This window comes from Hydractinia symbiolongicarpus, chromosome 4 (assembly GCF_029227915.1).
Source record: "Hydractinia symbiolongicarpus strain clone_291-10 chromosome 4, HSymV2.1, whole genome shotgun sequence".
In the NCBI taxonomy this organism is placed as follows: Eukaryota; Metazoa; Cnidaria; class Hydrozoa; order Anthoathecata; family Hydractiniidae; genus Hydractinia; species Hydractinia symbiolongicarpus.
This window is the reverse complement of record NC_079878.1, coordinates 33,284,755-33,301,715: the sequence shown is the minus strand read 5'-3', so window position 1 is coordinate 33,301,715 and position 16,961 is coordinate 33,284,755.

Here is a 16,961-nt window from a genome sequence, read left to right as displayed (position 1 = left end):
TACCCAGGGTGTAAACTCATTTTCCGAACGATTTTTTAAATTATTTTTTCACCACTAAAACGCATAAGACTTGTAGTTTTCAAAAATGTTTTCATTTTTGATGAGACGCTGAATAAAAGAAGTTTAATCGCCGGCAAACGAAAACCTGCGATTTCCCGTAAATCCCGTACTCGGCTCGTATAGTCAAAAGTATACAAAGAAAGTACCCAGGGAGTAAACTCATTTCCCAAACGATTTTTTAAATTATTATTTCACCACTAAAGCCCATGAGATTTGCAGTTTTCAAAAATGTTTTCATTTTTGATGAGACGCTGAATAAAAGAAGTTTAATCGTCGGCAAACGAAAACCTGCGATTTCCCGTAAATCCTGGACTCGGCCCGTATAGTAAAAAGTATACAAGGAAAGTACCCAGTGAGTAAACTCATTTCCCGAACGAATTTTTAAATTATTTTTTCACCACTAAAACGTGTGAGACTTGTAGTTTTCAAAAATGTTTTCATTTTTGATGAGACGCTGAATAAAAGATGTTTAATCGCCGGCAAACGAAAACCTGCGATTTCCCGTAAATCCCGGACTCGGCCCGTATAGTCAAAAGTATACAAAGAGAGTACCCAGTGAGTAAACTCATTTCCCGAACGATTTTTTAAATCATTTTTTCACCCCTAAAACGCATGAGACTTGTAGTTTTCAAAAATGTTTTCATTTTTGATGAGACGCTGAATAAAAGAAGTTTAATCGCCTGCAAACGAAAACCTGCGATTTCCCGTAAATCCCGGACTCGGCCCGTATAGTTTAAAGTATACAAGGAAAGTACCCAGTGAGTAAACTCATTTCTCTAACGAATTTTTAAATTATTTTTTCACCACTAAAACGCATGAGACTTGTAGTTTTCAAAAATGTTTTCATTTTTGATGAGACGCTGAATAAAAGAAGTTTAATCGCCGGCAAACGAAAACCTGCGATTTTCCGTAAATCCCGGACTCGGCCCGTATAGTCAAAAGTATACAAAGAGAGTACCCAGGGTGTAAACTCACTTCCCGAACGATTTTTTAAATTATTATTTCACCACTAAAGCCCATGAGACTTGTAGTTTTTAAAAATGTTTTCATTTTTGATGAGACGCTGAATAAAAGAAGTTTAATCGCCGGCAAACGAAAACCCGCGATTTCCCGTAAATCCCGGACTCGGCCCGTTTAGTAAAAAGTATACAAGGAAAGTAACCAGTGAGTAAACTCATTTCCCGAACGAATTTTTAAATTATTTTTTCACCACTAAAACGTGTGAGACTTGTAGTTTTCAAAAATGTTTTCATTTTTGATGAGACGCTGAATAAAAGATGTTTAATCGCCGGCAAACGAAAACCTGCGATTTCCCGTAAATCCCGGACTCGGCCCGTATAGTCAAAAGTATACAAAGAAAGTACCCAGGGTGTAAACTCATTTTCCGAACGATTTTTTAAATTATTTTTTCACCACTAAAACGCATAAGACTTGTAGTTTTCAAAAATGTTTTCATTTTTGATGAGACGCTGAATAAAAGAAGTTTAATCGCCGGCAAACGAAAACCTGCGATTTCCCGTAAATCCCGTACTCGGCTCGTATAGTCAAAAGTATACAAAGAAAGTACCCAGGGAGTAAACTCATTTCCCAAACGATTTTTTAAATTATTATTTCACCACTAAAGCCCATGAGATTTGCAGTTTTCAAAAATGTTTTCATTTTTGATGAGACGCTGAATAAAAGAAGTTTAATCGTCGGCAAACGAAAACCTGCGATTTCCCGTAAATCCTGGACTCGGCCCGTATAGTAAAAAGTATACAAGGAAAGTACCCAGTGAGTAAACTCATTTCCCGAACGAATTTTTAAATTATTTTTTCACCACTAAAACGTGTGAGACTTGTAGTTTTCAAAAATGTTTTCATTTTTGATGAGACGCTGAATAAAAGATGTTTAATCGCCGGCAAACGAAAACCTGCGATTTCCCGTAAATCCCGGACTCGGCCCGTATAGTCAAAAGTATACAAAGAAAGTACCCAGGGTGTAAACTCATTTTCCGAACGATTTTTTAAATTATTTTTTCACCACTAAAACGCATGAGACTTGTAGTTTTCAAAAATGTTTTCATTTTTGATGAGACGCTGAATAAAAGAAGTTTAATCGCCGGCAAACGAAAACCTGCGATTTCCCGTAAATCCCGTACTCGGCCCGTATAGTCAAGAGTATACAAAGAAAGTACCCAGGGAGTAAACTCATTTCCCAAACGATATTTTAAATTATTATTTCACCACTAAAGCCCATGAGAAATGAATTTTTTAAAAATATTTTCATTTTTGATGAGACGCTGAATAAAAGATGTTTAATCGCCGGCAAACGAAAACCTGCGATTTCCCGTAAATCCCGGACTCGGCCCGTATAGTCAAAAGTATACAAAGAAAGTACCCAGGGTGTAAACTCATTTTCCGAACGATTTTTTAAATTATTTTTTCACCACTAAAACGCATAAGACTTGTAGTTTTCAAAAATGTTTTCATTTTTGATGAGACGCTGAATAAAAGAAGTTTAATCGCCGGCAAACGAAAACCTGCGATTTCCCGTAAATCCCGTACTCGGCTCGTATAGTCAAAAGTATACAAAGAAAGTACCCAGGGAGTAAACTCATTTCCCAAACGATTTTTTAAATTATTATTTCACCACTAAAGCCCATGAGATTTGCAGTTTTCAAAAATGTTTTCATTTTTGATGAGACGCTGAATAAAAGAAGTTTAATCGTCGGCAAACGAAAACCTGCGATTTCCCGTAAATCCTGGACTCGGCCCGTATAGTAAAAAGTATACAAGGAAAGTACCCAGTGAGTAAACTCATTTCCCGAACGAATTTTTAAATTATTTTTTCACCACTAAAACGTGTGAGACTTGTAGTTTTCAAAAATGTTTTCATTTTTGATGAGACGCTGAATAAAAGATGTTTAATCGCCGGCAAACGAAAACCTGCGATTTCCCGTAAATCCCGGACTCGGCCCGTATAGTCAAAAGTATACAAAGAGAGTACCCAGTGAGTAAACTCATTTCCCGAACGATTTTTTAAATCATTTTTTCACCCCTAAAACGCATGAGACTTGTAGTTTTCAAAAATGTTTTCATTTTTGATGAGACGCTGAATAAAAGAAGTTTAATCGCCTGCAAACGAAAACCTGCGATTTCCCGTAAATCCCGGACTCGGCCCGTATAGTCAAAAGTATACAAAGAAAGTACCCAGGGAGTAAACTCATTTCCCAAACGATTTTTTAAGTTATTATTTCACCACTACAGCCCATGAGGCTTGTAGTTTTTAAAAATGTTTTCATTTTTGATGAGACGCTGAATAAAAGAATTTTAATCGCCGGCAAACGAAAACCCGCGATTTCCCGTAAATCACAGACTCGGCCCGTATAGTCAAAAGTATACAAGGAAAGTACCCAGTGAGTAAACTCATTTCCCGAACGAATTTTTAAATTATCTTTTCACCACTAAAACGCTTGAGACTTGTAGTTTTCAGAAATGTTTTCATTTTTGATGAGACGCTTAGTGAAAGTGGTTTAATCGCCGGCAAACGAAAACCCGCGATTTCCCGTAAATCCCGGGCTTGGCCCGTATAGTCGAATGTATACAAAGAAAGTACCGTGTGAGTAAACTCATTTCCAAAACGATTTTTTAAATTATCTTTTTACCACTAAAACGCTTGAGACTTGTAGTTTTCAAAAATGTTTTCATTTTTGATGAGACGCTGAATAAAAGCAGTTTAATCGCCGGCAAACGAAAACCCGCGATTTCCCGTAAATCCCGGGCTTGGCACGTATAGTCGAATGTATACAAAGAAAGTACCCTGTGAGTAAACTCATTTCCAGAACGATTTTTTAAATTATTTTTTCACCACTAAAACGCATGAGACTTGTAGTTTTCAAGAATGTTTTCATTTTTGATGAGACGCTGAATAAAAGCAGTTTAATCGCCGGCAAACGAAAACCCGCGATTTCCCGTAAATCCCGGGCTTGGCACGTATAGTCGAATGTATACAAAGAAAGTACCCTGTGAGTAAACTCATTTCCAGAACGATTTTTTAAATTATTTTTTCACCACTAAAACGCATAAGACTTGTAGTTTTTAAAATTTTTTAATTTTTGATGAGACGCTGAATAAAAGAAGTTTAATCGCCGGCAAACGAAAACCCGCAATTTTCCGTAAATCCCGGCCCCGGCCCGTATAGTCAAAAGTATACAAAGAGAGTACCCAGGGTGTAAACTCACTTCCCGAACGATTTTTTAAATTATTTTTTTACCACTAAAACGCATGAGACTTGTAGTTTTCAAAAATGTTTTCATTTTTGATGAGACGCTGAATAAAAGAAGTTTAATCGCCGGCAAACGAAAACCCGCAATTTTCCGTAAATCCCGGACTCGGCCCTTATAGTCAAAAGTATACAAAGAGAGTACCCAGGGTGTAAACTCACTTCCCGAACGATTTTTTAAATTATTTTTTCACCACTAAAACGCATGAGACTTGTAGTTTTCAAAAATGTTTTCATTTTTGATGAGACGCTGAATAAAAGAAGTTTAATCGCCGGCAAACGAAAACCCGCAATTTTCCGTAAATATCGGACTCGGCCCGTATAGTCAAAAGTATACAAGGAAAGTACCCACGGAGTAAACTCATTTCCCTAACAAATTTTTAAATTATTTTTTCACCACTAAAACGCATGAGACTTGTAGTTTTCAAAAATGTTTTCATTTTTGATGAGACGCTGAATAAAAGAAGTTTAATCGCCGGCAAACGAAAACCTGCGATTTTCCGTAAACCCCGTATAGTCAAAAGTATACAAAGAGAGTACCCAGGGTGTAAACTCACTTCCCGAACGATTTTTTAAATTATTTTTTTACCACTAAAACGCATGAGACTTGTAGTTTTCAAAAATGTTTTCATTTTTGATGAGACGCTGAATAAAAGAAGTTTAATCGCCGGCAAACGAAAACCCGCAAATTTCCCGTAAATCCCGGGCTTGGCACGTATAGTCGAATGTATACAAAGAAAGTACTCAGGGAGTAAACTCATTTCCAGAACGATTTTTTAAATTATTTTTTCACCACTAAAACGCATAAGACTTGTAGTTTGTAAAAATGTTTTCATTTTTGATGAGACGCTGAATAAAAGAAGTTTAATCGCCGGCAAACGAAAACCCGCGATTTCCCGTAAATCCTGATTTGGCCCGTATAGTCAAAAGTATACAAAGAAAGTACCCAGGGAGTGAACTCATTTCCCGAACGATTTTTTAAATTATTTTTTCACCACTAAAACGCATGAGACTTGTAGTTTTTAAAAATGTTTTCATTTTTGATGAGACGCTTAATGAAAGAGGTTTAATCGCCGGAAAACGAAAACCCGCGATTTCCCGTAAATCCCGGGCTTGGCCGTATAGTCGAATGTATACAAAGAAAGTACCCTGTGAGTAAACTCATTTCCAGAACGGTTTTTTAAATTATTTTTTCGCCACTAAAACGCATAAGACTTGTAGTTTTTAAAAATGTTTTAATTTTTGATGAGACGCTGAATAAAAGCAGTTTAATCGCCGGCAAACGAAAACCCGCAAATTTCCCGTAAATCCCGGGCTTGGCACGTATAGTCGAATGTATACAAAGAAAGTACCCAGGGAGTAAACTCATTTCCAGAACGATTTTTTAAATTATTTTTTCACCACTAAAACGCATAAGACTTGTAGTTTGTAAAAATGTTTTCATTTTTGATGAGACGCTGAATAAAAGAAGTTTAATCGCCGGCAAACGAAAACCCGCGATTTCCCGTAAATCCTGATTTGGCCCGTATAGTCAAAAGTATACAAAGAAAGTACCCAGGGAGTGAACTCATTTCCCGAACGATTTTTTAAATTATTTTTTCACCACTAAAACGCATGAGACTTGTAGTTTTTAAAAATGTTTTCATTTTTGATGAGACGCTTAATGAAAGAGGTTTAATCGCCGGAAAACGAAAACCCGCGATTTCCCGTAAATCCCGGGCTTGGCCGTATAGTCGAATGTATACAAAGAAAGTACCCTGTGAGTAAACTCATTTCCAGAACGGTTTTTTAAATTATTTTTTCGCCACTAAAACGCATAAGACTTGTAGTTTTTAAAAATGTTTTCATTTTTGATGAGACGCTGAATAAAAGAAGTTTAATCGCCGGCAAACGAAAACCCGCGATTTCCCGTAAATCCCGGCTTGGCCCGTATAGTCAAAAGTATACAAAGAAAGTACCCAGGGAGTAAACTCATTTCCCGAACGATTTTTTAAATTACTTTTTCACCACTAAAACGCATGAGACTTGTAGTTTTTAAAAATGTTTTCATTTTTGATGAGACGCTGAATCAAAGAAGTTTAATCGCCGGCAAACGAAAACCTGCGATTTCCCGTAAATCCTGGACTCGGCCCGTATAGTCAAAAGTATACAAAGATAGTACCCAGGGAGTAAACTCATTTCCCAAACGATTTTTTAAATTATTATTTCACCACTAAAACGCATGAGACTTGTAGTTTTCAAGAATGTTTTCATTTTTGATGAGACGCTGAATAAAAGCAGTTTAATCGCCGGCAAACGAAAACTTGCGATTTCCCGTAAATCCCGGACTCGGCCCGTATAGTCAAAAGTATACAAAGAAATTACCCAGGGAGTAAACTCATTTCCAGAACGATTTTTTAAATTATTTTTTCACCACTAAAACGCATAAGACTTGTAGTTTTTAAAAATGTTTTCATTTTTGATGAGACGCTGAATAAAAGAAGTTTAATCGCCGGCAAACGAAAACCCGCGATTTGCGGTAAATCGCGGTCTTGGCTCGTATAGTCAAAAGTATACAAAGAAGGTACCCAGCGAGTAAACTCATTTCCCGAACGAATTTTTAAATTATTTTTTCACCACTAAAACGCATGAGACTTGTAGTTTTTAATAATGTTTTCATTTTTGATGAGACGCTGAATAAAAGAAGTTTAATCGCCGGCAAACGAAAACCTGCGATTTCCCGTAAATCCTGGACTCGGCCCGTATAGTCAAAAGTATACAAAGAAAGTACCCTGTGAGTAAACTCATTTCCAGAACGATTTTTTAAATTATTTTTTCACCACTAAAACGCATGAGACTTGTAGTTTTCAAAAATGTTTTCATTTTTGATGAGACGCTGAATAAAAGCAGTTTAATCGCTGGCAAACGAAAACCTGCGATTTCCCTAAATCCCGGACTCGGCCCGTTTAGTCAAAAGTATACAAAGAAAGTACCCAGGGAGTAAACTCATTTCCCGAACTATTTTTTAAATTATTTTTTCACCACTAAAACGCATGAGACTTGTAGTTTTCAAAAATGTTTTCATTTTTGATGAGACGCTGAATAAAAGCAGTTTAATCGCTGGCAAACGAAAACCTGCGATTTCCCTAAATCCCGGGCTTGGCACATATAGTCGAATGTATACAAAGAAAGTACCCTGTGAGTAAAATCATTTCCAGAACGATTTTTTAAATTATTTTTTCACCACTAAAACGCATGAGACTTGTAGTTTTCAAGAATGTTTTAATTTTTGATGAGACGCTGAATAAAAGCAGTTTAATCGCCGGCAAACAAAAACCCGCGATTTCCCGTAAATCCCGGGCTTGGCACGTATAGTCGAATGTATACAAAGAAAGTACCCTGCGAGTAAACTCATTTCCAGAACGATTTTTTAAATTATTTTTTCACCACTAAAACGCATGAGACTTGTAGTTTGCAAGAATGTTTTCATTTTTGATGAGACGCTGAATAAAAGCAGTTTAATCGCCGGCAAACGAAAACCCGCGATTTCCCGTAAATCCCGGGCTTGGCACGTATAGTCGAATGTATACAAAGAAAGTACCCTGTGAGTAAACTCATTTCCAGAACGATTTTTTAAATTATTTTTTCACCATTAAAACGCATGAGACTTGTAGTTTTCAAGAATGTTTTCATTTTTGATAAGACGCTGAATAAAAGCGGTTTAATCGCCGGCAAACGAAAACCCGCGATTTCCCGTAAATCCCGGGCTTGGCACGTATAGTCGAATGTATACAAAGAAAGTACCCTGTGAGTAAACTCATTTCCTGAACGATTTTTTAAATTATTTTTTCACCACTAAAACGCATGAGACTTGTAGTTTTCAAAAATGTTTTCATTTTTGATGAGACGCTGAATAAAAGCAGTTTAATCGCTGGCAAACGAAAACCTGCGATTTCCCTAAATCCCGGACTCGGCCCGTTTAGTCAAAAGTCTACAAAGAAAGTACCCAGGGAGTAAACTCATTTCCCGAACTATTTTTTAAATTATTTTTTCACCACTAAAACGCATGAGACTTGTACTTTTCAAAAATGTTTTCATTTTTGATGAGACGCTTAATGAAAGACGTTTAATTGCCGGCAAACGAAATCCAGCGTTTTCCCGTAAATCCGGGGCTTGACCCGTATACAAAGAAAGTACCCTGTGAGTAAACTCATTTCCCAAACGATTTTTTAAATTATTATTTCACCACTAAAGCCCATGAGACTTGTAGTTTTTAAAAATGTTTTCATTTTTGATGAGACGCTGAATAAAAGAAGTTTAATCGCCGGCAAACGAAAACCCGCGATTTCCCGTAAATCCCGGACTCGGCCCGTATAGTCAAAAGTATACAAAGAAAGTACCCAGGGTGTAAACTCATTTCCCGAACGATTTTTTAAATTATTTTTTCACCACTAAAACGCATGAGACTTGTAGTTTTCAAGAATGTTTTAATTTTTGATGAGACGCTGAATAAAAGCAGTTTAATCGCCGGCAAACAAAAACCCGCGATTTCCCGTAAATCCCGGGCTTGGCACGTATAGTCGAATGTATACAAAGAAAGTACCCTGTGAGTAAACTCATTTCCAGAACGATTTTTTAAATTATTTTTTCACCATTAAAACGCATGAGACTTGTAGTTTTCAAGAATGTTTTCATTTTTGATAAGACGCTGAATAAAAGCGGTTTAATCGCCGGCAAACGAAAACCCGCGATTTCCCGTAAATCCCGGGCTTGGCACGTATAGTCGAATGTATACAAAGAAAGTACCCTGTGAGTAAACTCATTTCCAGAACGATTTTTTAAATTATTTTTTCACCACTAAAACGCATGAGACTTGTAGTTTTCAAAAATGTTTTCATTTTTGATGAGACGCTGAATAAAAGCAGTTTAATCGCTGGCAAACGAAAACCTGCGATTTCCCTAAATCCCGGACTCGGCCCGTTTAGTCAAAAGTATACAAAGAAAGTACCCAGGGAGTAAACTCATTTCCCGAACTATTTTTTAAATTATTTTTTCACCACTAAAACGCATGAGACTTGTACTTTTCAAAAATGTTTTCATTTTTGATGAGACGCTTAATGAAAGACGTTTAATTGCCGGCAAACGAAATCCAGCGTTTTCCCGTAAATCCGGGGCTTGACCCGTATACAAAGAAAGTACCCTGTGAGTAAACTCATTTCCCAAACGATTTTTTAAATTATTATTTCACCACTAAAGCCCATGAGACTTGTAGTTTTTAAAAATGTTTTCATTTTTGATGAGACGCTGAATAAAAGAAGTTTAATCGCCGGCAAACGAAAACCCGCGATTTCCCGTAAATCCCGGACTCGGCCCGTATAGTCAAAAGTATACAAAGAAAGTACCCAGGGTGTAAACTCATTTCCCGAACGATTTTTTAAATTATTTTTTCACCACTAAAACGCATGAGACTTGTAGTTTTCAAGAATGTTTTAATTTTTGATGAGACGCTGAATAAAAGCAGTTTAATCGCCGGCAAACAAAAACCCGCGATTTCCCGTAAATCCCGGGCTTGGCACGTATAGTCGAATGTATACAAAGAAAGTACCCTGTGAGTAAACTCATTTCCAGAACGATTTTTTAAATTATTTTTTCACCACTAAAACGCATGAGACTTGTAGTTTTCAAAAATGTTTTCATTTTTGATGAGACGCTGAATAAAAGCGGTTTAATCGCCGGCAAACAAAAACCCGCGATTTCCCGTAAATCCCGGGCTTGGCACGTATAGTCGAATGTATACAAAGAAAGTACCCTGTGAGTAAACTCATTTCCAGAACGATTTTTTAAATTATTTTTTCACCACTAAAACGCATGAGACTTGTAGTTTTCAAAAATGTTTTCATTTTTGATGAGACGCTGAATAAAAGCAGTTTAATCGCTGGCAAACGAAAACCTGCGATTTCCCTAAATCCCGGACTCGGCCTGTTTAGTCAAAAGTATACAAAGAAAGTACCCAGGGAGTAAACTCATTTCCCGAACTATTTTTTAAATTATTTTTTCACCACTAAAACGCATGAGACTTGTACTTTTCAAAAATGTTTTCATTTTTGATGAGACGCTTAATGAAAGACGTTTAATCGCCGGCAAACGAAATCCAGCGTTTTCCCGTAAATCCGGGGCTTGACCCGTATACAAAGAAAGTACCCTGTGAGTAAACTCATTTCCCAAACGATTTTTTAAATTATTATTTCACCACTAAAGCCCATGAGACTTGTAGTTTTTAAAAATGTTTTCATTTTTGATGAGACGCTGAATAAAAGAAGTTTAATCGCCGGCAAACGAAAACCCGCGATTTCCCGTAAATCCCGGACTCGGCCCGTATAGTAAAAAGTATACAAGGAAAGTACCCAGTGAGTTAACTCATTTCCCGAACGAATTTTTAAATTATTTTTTCACCACTAAAACGTATGAGACTTGTAGTTTTCAAAAATGTTTTCATTTTTGATGAGACGCTGAATAAAAGATGTTTAATCGCCGGCAAACGAAAACCTGCGATTTCCCGTAAATCCCGGACTCGGCCCGTATAGTCAAAAGTATACAAAGAAAGTACCCAGGGTGTAAACTCATTTCCCGAACGATTTTTTAAATTATTTTTTCACCACTAAAACGCATGAGACTTGTAGTTTTCAAAAATGTTTTCATTTTTGATGAGACGCATAATGAAAGAGGTTTAATCGCCGGAAAACGAAAACCCGCGATTTCCCGTAAATCCCGGGCTTGGCCCGTATACAAAGAAAGTACCCTGTGAGTAAACTCATTTCCCAAACGATTTTTTAAATTATTATTTCACCACTAAAGCCCATGAGACTTGTAGTTTTTAAAAATGTTTTCATTTTTGATGAGACGCTGAATAAAAGAAGTTTAATCGCCAGCAAACGAAAACCCGCGATTTCCCGTAAATCCCGGACTCGGCCCGTATAGTAAAAAGTATACAAGGAAAGTACCCAGTGAGTTAACTCATTTCCCGAACGAATTTTTAAATTATTTTTTCACCACTAAAACGTATGAGACTTGTAGTTTTCAAATATGTTTTCATTTTTGATGAGACGCTGAATAAAAGATGTTTAATCGCCGGCAAACGAAAACCTGCGATTTCCCGTAAATCCCGGACTCGGCCCGTATAGTCAAAAGTATACAAAGAAAGTACCCAGGGTGTAAACTCATTTCCCGAACGATTTTTTAAATTATTTTTTCACCACTAAAACGCATGAGACTTGTAGTTTCAAAAATGTTGTCATTTTTGATGAGACGCTGAATAAAAGAAGTTTAATCGCTAGGAAACGAAAATCTGCGATTTCCCGTAAATCCCGTACTCGGCCCGTATAGTCGAAAGTATACAAAGAAAGTACCCAGGGAGTAAACTCATTTCCCGAACTATTTTTTAAATTATTTTTTCACCACTAAAACGCATGAGACTTGTACTTTTCAAAAATGTTTTCATTTTTGATGAGCCGCTTAATGAAAGACGTTTAATCGCCGGCAAACGAAATCCAGCGTTTTCCCGTAAATCCGGGGCTTGACCCGTATAGTCGAATGTATACAAAGAAAGTACCCAAGAAGTAAACTCATTTCCCGAACGATTTTTTAAATTTTTTTTTCACCACTAAAACGCATGAGACTTGTAGTTTTCAAAAATGTTTTCATTTTTGATGAGACGCATAATGAAAGAGGTTTAATCGCCGGAAAACGAAAACCCGCGATTTCCCGTAAATCCCGGGCTTGGCCCGTATACAAAGAAAGTACCCTGTGAGTAAACTCATTTCCCAAACGATTTTTTAAATTATTATTTCACCACTAAAGCCCATGAGACTTGTAGTTTTTAAAAATGTTTTCATTTTTGATGAGACTCTGAATAAAAGAAGTTTAATCGCCGGCAAACGAAAACCCGCGATTTCCCGTAAATCCCGGACTCGGCCCGTATAGTAAAAAGTATACAAGGAAAGTACCCAGTGAGTAAACTCATTTCCCGAACGAATTTTTAAATTATTTTTTCACCACTAAAACGTATGAGACTTGTAGTTTTCAAAAATGTTTTCATTTTTGATGAGACGCTGAATAAAAGATGTTTAATCGCCGGCAAACGAAAACCTGCGATTTCCCGTAAATCCCGGACTCGGCACGTATAGTCGAATGTATACAAAGAAAGTACCCTGTGAGTAAACTCATTTCCAGAACGATTTTTTAAATTATTTTTTCACCACTAAAACGCATGAGACTTGTAGTTTTCAAAAATGTTTTCATTTTTGATGAGACGCTGAATAAAAGCAGTTTAATCGCTGGCAAACGAAAACCTGCGATTTCCCTAAATCCCGGACTCGGCCCGTATAGTCAAAAGTATACAAAGAAAGTACCCAGGGAGTAAACTCATTTCCCGAACTATTTTTTAAATTATTTTTTCACCACTAAAACGCATGAGACTTGTACTTTTCAAAAATGTTTTCATTTTTGATGAGACACTTAATGAAAGACGTTTAACCGCCGGCAAACGAAATCCAGCGTTTTCCCGTAAATCCGGGGCTTGACCCGTATAGTCGAATGTATACAAAGAAAGTACCCAAGAAGTAATTTCATTTCCCGAACGATTTTTTAAATTTTTTTTTCACCACTAAAACGCATGAGACTTGTAGTTTTCAAAAATGTTTTCATTTTTGATGAGACGCATAATGAAATAGGTTTAATCGCCGGAAAACGAAAACCCGCGATTTCCCGTAAATCCCGGGCTTGGCCCGTATACAAAGAAAGTACCCTGTGAGTAAACTCATTTCCAGAACGATTTTTTAAATTATTTTTTCACCACTAAAACGCCTGAGACTTGTAGTTTTCAAGAATGTTTTCATTTTTGATGAGACGCTGAATAAAAGCAGTTTAATCGCCGGCAAACGAAAACCCGCGATTTCCCGTAAATCCCGGGCTTGGCACGTATAGTCGAATGTATACAAAGAAAGTACCCTGTGAGTAAACTCATTTCCAGAACGATTTTTTAAATTATTTTTTCACCACTAAAACGCATGAGACTTGTAGTTTTCAAGAATGTTTTCATTTTTGATGAGACGCTGAATAAAAGCAGTTTAATCGCCGGCAAACGAAAACCCGCGATTTCCCGTAAATCCCGGGCTTGGCACGTATAGTCGAATGTATACAAAGAAAGTACCCTGTGAGTAAACTCATTTTCAGAACGATTTTTTAAATTATTTTTTCACCACTAAAACGCATAAGTCTTGTAGTTTTTAAAAATGTTTTAATTTTTGATGAGACGCTGAATAAAAGCAATTTAATCGCCGGCAAACGAAAACCCGCGATTTCCCGTAAATCCCGGCTTGGCACGTATAGTCAAATGTATACAAAGAAAGTACCCTGTGAGTAAACTCATTTTCAGAACGATTTTTTAAATTATTTTTTCACCACTAAAACGCATAAGACTTGTAGTTTTTAAAAATGTTTTAATTTTTGATGAGACGCTGAATAAAAGCAGTTTAATCGCCGGCAAACGAAAACCCGCAAATTTCCCGTAAATCCCGGGCTTGGCACGTATAGTCGAATGTATACAAAGAAAGTACTCAGGGAGTAAACTCATTTCCAGAACGATTTTTTAAATTATTTTTTCACCACTAAAACGCATAAGACTTGTAGTTTGTAAAAATGTTTTCATTTTTGATGAGACGCTGAATAAAAGAAGTTTAATCGCCGGCAAACGAAAACCCGCGATTTCCCGTAAATCCTGATTTGGCCCGTATAGTCAAAAGTATACAAAGAAAGTACCCAGGGAGTGAACTCATTTCCCGAACGATTTTTTAAATTATTTTTTCACCACTAAAACGCATGAGACTTGTAGTTTTTAAAAATGTTTTCATTTTTGATGAGACGCTTAATGAAAGAGGTTTAATCGCCGGAAAACGAAAACCCGCGATTTCCCGTAAATCCCGGGCTTGGCCGTATAGTCGAATGTATACAAAGAAAGTACCCTGTGAGTAAACTCATTTCCAGAACGGTTTTTTAAATTATTTTTTCGCCACTAAAACGCATAAGACTTGTAGTTTTTAAAAATGTTTTAATTTTTGATGAGACGCTGAATAAAAGCAGTTTAATCGCCGGCAAACGAAAACCCGCAAATTTCCCGTAAATCCCGGGCTTGGCACGTATAGTCGAATGTATACAAAGAAAGTACCCAGGGAGTAAACTCATTTCCAGAACGATTTTTTAAATTATTTTTTCACCACTAAAACGCATAAGACTTGTAGTTTGTAAAAATGTTTTCATTTTTGATGAGACGCTGAATAAAAGAAGTTTAATCGCCGGCAAACGAAAACCCGCGATTTCCCGTAAATCCTGATTTGGCCCGTATAGTCAAAAGTATACAAAGAAAGTACCCAGGGAGTGAACTCATTTCCCGAACGATTTTTTAAATTATTTTTTCACCACTAAAACGCATGAGACTTGTAGTTTTTAAAAATGTTTTCATTTTGGATGAGACGCTTAATGAAAGAGGTTTAATCGCCGGAAAACGAAAACCCGCGATTTCCCGTAAATCCCGGGCTTGGCCGTATAGTCGAATGTATACAAAGAAAGTACCCTGTGAGTAAACTCATTTCCAGAACGGTTTTTTAAATTATTTTTTCGCCACTAAAACGCATAAGACTTGTAGTTTTTAAAAATGTTTTCATTTTTGATGAGACGCTGAATAAAAGAAGTTTAATCGCCGGCAAACGAAAACCCGCGATTTCCCGTAAATCCCGGCTTGGCCCGTATAGTCAAAAGTATACAAAGAAAATACCCAGGGAGTAAACTCATTTCCCGAACGATTTTTTAAATTACTTTTTCACCACTAAAACGCATGAGACTTGTAGTTTTTAAAAATGTTTTCATTTTTGATGAGACGCTGAATCAAAGAAGTTTAATCGCCGGCAAACGAAAACCTGCGATTTCCCGTAAATCCTGGACTCGGCCCGTATAGTCAAAAGTATACAAAGATAGTACCCAGGGAGTAAACTCATTTCCCAAACGATTTTTTAAATTATTATTTCACCACTAAAACGCATGAGACTTGTAGTTTTCAAGAATGTTTTCATTTTTGATGAGACGCTGAATAAAAGCAGTTTAATCGCCGGCAAACGAAAACCTGCGATTTCCCGTAAATCCCGGACTCGGCCCATATAGTCAAAAGTATACAAAGAAATTACCCAGGGAGTAAACTCATTTCCAGAACGATTTTTTAAATTATTTTTTCACCACTAAAACGCATAAGACTTGTAGTTTTTAAAAATGTTTTCATTTTTGATGAGACGCTGAATAAAAGAAGTTTAATCGCCGGCAAACGAAAACCCGCGATTTGCGGTAAATCCCGGGCTTGGCTCGTATAGTCAAAAGTATACAAAGAAGGTACCCAGCGAGTAAACTCATTTCCCGAACGAATTTTTAAATTATTTTTTCACCACTAAAACGCATGAGACTTGTAGTTTTTAAAAATGTTTTCATTTTTGATGAGACGCTGAATAAAAGAAGTTTAATCGCCGGCAAACGAAAACCTGCGATTTCCCGTAAATCCTGGACTCGGCCCGTATAGTCAAAAGTATACAAAGAAAGTACCCAGGGAGTAAACTCATTTCCCAAACGATGTTTTAAATTATTATTTCACCACTAAAACGCATGAGACTTGTAGTTTTCAAAAATGTTTTCATTTTTGATGAGCCGCTGAATAAAAGAAGTTTAATCGCCGGCAAACGAAAACCTGCGATTTCCCGTAAATCCCGTACTCGGCCCGTATAGTCAAAAGTATACAAAGAAAGTACCCAGGGAGTAAACTCATTTCCCAAACGATTTTTTAAATTATTATTTCACCACTAAAGCCCATGAGACTTGAATTTTTTAAAAATATTTTCATTTTTGATGAGACGCTGAATAAAAGAAGTTTAATCGAAGGCAAACGAAAACCCGCAATTTCCCGTAAATCCCGGTCTCGGCCCGTATAGTCAAAAGTATACAAGGAAAGTACCCAGTGAGTAAACTCATTTCCCTAACGAATTTTTAAATTATTTTTTCACCACTAAAACGCATGAGACTTGTAGTTTACAAAAATGTTTTCATTTTTGATGAGACGCTGAATAAAAGAAGTTTAATCGCCGGCAAACGAAAACCTGCGATTTTCCGTAAATCCCGGACTCGGCCCGTATAGTCAAAAGTATACAAAGAGAGTACCCAGTGAGTAAACTCATTTCCCGAACGAATTTTTAAATTATCTTTTCACCACTAAAACGCTTGAGACTTGTAGTTTTCAGAAATGTTTTCATTTTTGATGAGACGCTTAGTGAAATTGGTTTAATCGCCGGCAAACGAAAACCCGCGATTTCCCGTAAATCCCGGGCTTGGCCCGTATAGTCGAATGTATACAAAGAAAGTACCCTGTGAGTAAACTCATTTCCAAAACGATTTTTTAAATTATCTTTTCACCACTAAAACGCTTGAGACTTGTAGTTTTCAAAAATGTTTTCATTTTTGATGAGACGCTGAATAAAAGAAGTTTAATCGCCGGCAAACGAAAACCCGCGATTTCCCGTAAATCCCGGACTCGGCCCGTATAGTTTAAAGTATACAAGGAAAGTACCCAG